Source organism: Ananas comosus, unplaced genomic scaffold (genome assembly GCF_001540865.1).
Source record: "Ananas comosus cultivar F153 unplaced genomic scaffold, ASM154086v1, whole genome shotgun sequence".
Classification (NCBI taxonomy): domain Eukaryota; kingdom Viridiplantae; phylum Streptophyta; class Magnoliopsida; order Poales; family Bromeliaceae; genus Ananas; species Ananas comosus.
The window spans coordinates 5,321-10,486 of record NW_017891815.1 but is presented as its reverse complement, the minus strand read 5'-3'; the positions used below and the strand labels follow the sequence as shown (position 1 = coordinate 10,486).

Genomic DNA, 5,166 nt, shown 5'->3' with positions numbered 1-5,166 from the left:
TCAGTTTGATTTTAGTTGAAATTCAATTTCCTAGTCTCATCTTTTGACTATTTGATTTTAGTGAAAATTTGATAATCATCTTTTTGCTAGTTTTCGTATGATTCTGTAGCCTTGCATATTTGCTAGTTTAGCAAGTATGCGGCGTCTGTTACACATCGGGTTCGGGGCATGACAGAGAAATAGTATCAGAGCCGAATACCAGCCAGAAGTGTGAAAGCTAAGTGCTACGCGGGACAAAGTGCTACACCAACAGATTTGGTGGGAGCCACCTCTTGAACCCATAGAATCTCGATCACATCGCTTGGTAATTATGGTCCTGGTCTGTCTGTCTATGATCTGGTTTGGACCCGACGAGAACGTCAGGATCTAAACAAGGAGAGTTTGTAACGCCCCCAATAGTTCCACATCGGATGGAATACTGATTCCGATCAGTTTATATGAGACCTACACGTTAGTAATAATAACCCGGCTTAAGCATTTTGGGCAGGTGGTTGGGACTAACGAGTTATTATTGCTAGCGGGTCGGGTTGTTGCAGTATGAATATTAATGAGTTTTTTTTTTTTTTTATTAGATGGTACAGGATGTGGGTGAGCATGATATTCGTGTGGTCCGTCTGCTCCACCTTCGTCACGCCTCTGGAGTTCGGCTTCTTCAGGGGGCTGCCGGAGCACCTGCAAGACCTCGACTGCGCGCAGGCCGTCTTCCTCGCCGACGTCGTCCTGCAGTTCTTCGTCGCCTACAGAGATGTTCATACTTTCAAACTGGTTTACGACCGCAAATGCATCGCCATGCAGTGAGACTTTTCACTTTATAAACTAAAAAAAATAAAAAGATAAAAATAGTAATAATACGCGTTTAATATATACATGTCCAGTATGAAAACAGATTTATGTTGAAAATTAAATATATTTTTTACTTAAATTTAAAACTTGTGTCTCTGACTCTTACGTAGTATACATAGACACTTAAAAATAGGTTCAAAGTCTCCCGGAAGAATTTTAAAAATTAATTAAAGAAAATAGAAACAGTGTGCTAAAAGATTGATTAGTGGTGCTAATATTTTTTTCCCCTCACCTTTTTTGTTCTTTTTCTTTTTTTGTACAAAGCGAATCCTTGTAGGCTCTAATTTACTCTTCAAAATTTTTGAAATATTTTGTATTTCTCTATTTTTAAAAAGATATAACTCGTGTATATTCCTTCATTGTTCAAAAATAATCCGCTGTTAGTATCCGTTAAGTCATCTCGAGTTAAATCCGGATTAAATTCTTCCGGATTAAAAAAAATATATCAAAATATCTCTTTTGTTTCTAACTTAAAAACAAATATAAAAAATTTGGTGACGATAAAAAGATATATTTAAAAAGCGAAAATCAAAATATTTTTTTTTGCCCCTTATTTATGGGCAAATAAGAAAAATTGGCGACGTCACGAGAGTATATTTGCAAAGATAAAATAGTAATTTTATAGACATAACAATTGATTCTAACTGTTCACTAGACTGTTTGATTTGTTGGAAAAGCGTGTAAAAAAATCTTTCAAGAAAAAAATTTTTCAATGAAAAACCTCTTTTTTAGTTTTTTTTTTTGTTTGTTTGGTTTTAAAAAAATTAAGGTTTTCGGAAAACTTTTTTTTCAAATTTTATGAAAAACTAGCATTTTAGCTTTTCTAAAAAAAAAAATCTGAAAAACAGAAATATTAATTTGCCATGAAGTTCTGAAAACAAATTTTCAAAATAGTTAGTTTTCCGTGAAAAACTTAAAAAGAGATTTTCTATAAAAAACTTTTTTCTCAGAAATTTTTTTTCCACGTTTTTTCCACAAACCAAACACCCCCCTAACGCAATTTACTCTAGGAGTACATTTGAAATAACTTAAAACATTAAAAAAATATTTTTAATATTAGCCTTCTAAGAAAGGTAAATAAAAAAGTCACTAGTTTTTTCCAAAGCAAACAAGCAATTGTGCCTTTATTTTAACATAACATTTCTTGATACAACAAGTAACTGAAAAAAATAGAAGGTCGTTCTAACAGTGCATTACAGTAAAACTAAAAGATTATAGTATAAGAAGCCCGACTACTACACTATCGATACTATTAAGCACTTGGCACTATCGAGTTTTCCACAGTTAGATCTACCCCTTCGACAATTTTCACCCGTTAGATCATACTATGCAACCAACAACTCTATGGAACTACTGTCATCCTAACTGCACATCTATTCATATCCATGCATCTAAGGGCCAAAAATCTAGTAGCACAAAGCGCTTGATTCTAGTAATAGTATAGGAGCCTAATTCACATTACAAGAACAATTCGATATGGATCCCAAATAGAAAAAAAAAACACATAATAAGTAGATATTTCAGAACTGCGTTTCGATCTGAATCCACCGGCCAAGTTTGAAGCATGGCTGAACCGCGCCATTGATGGCTAACAAGAATTGCTGATGGATTTCTCTTTCTTTGTTTCTGGTCAGCTACCTGAAAGGAAGCTTTGCTCTCGACCTTCTCGGCTGTTTCCCTTGGGATGCCATCTACAAGGTAATAACACAAGATCAATCTTATTACCCAGATAAATAAACAAATAACTAAATCGAATCTTTAGTTGTAGAACACATCGTAAAGTTTTACGCAAGTCACTTAGCTTTAATTGTTGAATTTGGATCATTCCATGCTAATTTATTCATTTTCTTGAGAGGATGGAGGATAAAGCTGATGTAATAGTCCTATTATATCGTCTCGGAGAGATAATATGAGACAAGTAACTTTTTAGTTGCCATATCACATCTTGATTATTACTACAGGGGCTAATGTGTCAGGCATGGATTGACTTGTGCGGTACATTACCAACATATCAGTAGTAATTAGAGATATGCATTTGCGAAAGATGATCTATCGATAGTCAGAATAATTTTGAGGACGACTTCGCTGTTAAATCACCTTTTACATCATCACCAAGTTATCTCCCAGATAGTAAGTTGCATTAACTATCGGATTGTCCCTCTATTAGAAAACTTAAATTATTTGACAAAGCATCCTGATTAAAACATAGATTTTAAAAAAATAACGAAAGAAAGGACAACAACAGATTAATTGTACTAATAAATGAAAATGACTCTTTTGTCTCTAAATACCTAAACTACCAAAATTTTATTCTCAAAAATCAACCTCACATTGGATATTAAATAAAACAAGAATCTTGGAAGAACTTGAGACTCCGAACCTCCTCCTCTCACCATGTAGTAAAATAACCATGTCTCAAAGCTCAAAGTACCATTAACAATATCTTGACATGCTTTCATATTCAACAGCGCACACATTTTCCACCTTATCCTCTAAGAAATTTTAATGTAGTTGCCGAATCAGCTCCTACATCATCACCAAGTCATCTCCTAAAGATGACGTGACACTTGAATCAACTGACAACTATCAAAGCGTCCCTTGCTAAGAAAAATTTCAGTCATGTTTGACAAAGCATTCTCAATTGAAATAGAAATTAAAGTCGTGATCCAACTGCAGCATATTTAAGTTCAATGACCTAAATAATTACCATTACAAAAAAAAAAAAAAAAAAAAAAAAAAAAAAAAAAAAAAAAAAAAAAAATTAAAACTATGTGGGATGCAACGTTATTTAAAATTTTTTACGAAACATGTGTTGAAGAGATCAATGACGGAAACCGACCGAATACTCATTTTAATAGAATTAGATGGCAAAATATGGTTAATAAATTTAGAGAGAAAGCAAAATGTGGAGTAACAGATGATTATATCATGACCCAAGCTCGCGATCGTATTGCTGCATCATTGATGAGTACATTTTGATAAATTGTTATCATAATGAATATTTATCATTACACACTTTTGTTATATTAAATAGTTATTAATAACTTGAAATATTGGTATGTAATATTAATTACTTTTAAGAATGACTAATATTAAAAAACATTACAAAATCACTTCAGCAAAAAAAATTGCCAAATAGTTTTTTAAAATTACTTCAGTACAATCATTTTTCTACCAGACTCAGCCAAACACTCTACAGCTTTTAACAGAAATCACTTTTTCAAACCAAAATCAATTCTGGAGAAATCATTTTTTCAGAAATTAGACTAAACGGGCCCAGAGAGAAAGAGGGGAGGGGAGAATGAGAGAGAGAGAGAGAGAGGGAGAATAGAGAATAATATATAATATGATAAAAAAAATCTAAGAGAAAGTTGTGGGAGTGAGAATTAGGATATGCCTAAAAGAAGAGAGAGAAGGGGGAGAGAGAGAAATCATAAAATATATTATAGAGAAAGAGGGGAGGGGGGAGAGAGAGAGTGGAAGGGTGAAGAAGCTGTCACATACTCACGTGGCGAGAACAAAAGAGAGAACGCTTTGTGGATTGGAGAGAACTCTCAAATTATGTATTCTTATGTATTCTACCGACCATCTATTCAATCCTAAATATTTAATAGTTATAAAGTGAATAATATCATACCCTCAATTGCCACGTTTTCTTTTTCTTTTATTTTTTTTCTTTTCTTCTGGCCCTCTTCTCCTTAGCAAAGATATTTCTACAAATTTATTTTTGCATTTAGTTTTCTTAATTTTTATTTTACAAATAACTTTTGTAAAATTATAATTACAGGAATGAGCCTCTTATTGTAAGGACTGAGATTTTGACAGTGCAATTAGACTCTCTGTTGACGATTTTTATGTGTGTAATTTAATTACATAAGCACACGTCAAATTTCAGGCAAAACCGAGCTAAAGTGGAGAAGTTATGAGACCCGGAAGTTCGACTTAAGTGAATAGTAACTCCGGTTTTCCGGAGAAGCCACGAAGCAAACTTGGCCTCTGGCGCGTACAGACCTCCGAACATAGTGGTCCAATAGCTCGTTTCGAACCTCTCGACTATACTGGAACCATTGGCGCTGACAGAATCGGATTCTGATGCACGGTTATCGAGAAAAAGGGATTTTATCAAAAAGAGGGTTCCCGCTCTTTGCTATTCGTGCGTTTTAAAGCTCCGCGTGCTCTGTGCTTGTGACCTGGGGTTAGGTGAGAGTTGTTTCTGATACCTACTGGTGGTAGGGAATTCAAATTTGAATTTGAATTAAAGGTTTTAGAGTTTATGCTTGGGTATATGTGCGATATACGGATTAATTAGAGAGCGGATGGGTT

General features: G+C 34.0%; 1 long non-coding RNA gene across 1 annotated transcript; it reads right to left on the bottom strand.

The window, feature by feature from the left end:
- Window positions 1-2,208: 2,208 nt before the first annotated feature.
- Window positions 2,209-3,348, bottom strand: LOC109705167. The gene is made up of 2 exons (XR_002214652.1): window positions 3,237-3,348; window positions 2,209-2,534 (listed from the first exon to the last, which is right to left on the bottom strand). It is a non-coding gene; the product is annotated as an uncharacterized LOC109705167 (long non-coding RNA).
- Window positions 3,349-5,166: the final 1,818 nt, after the last annotated feature.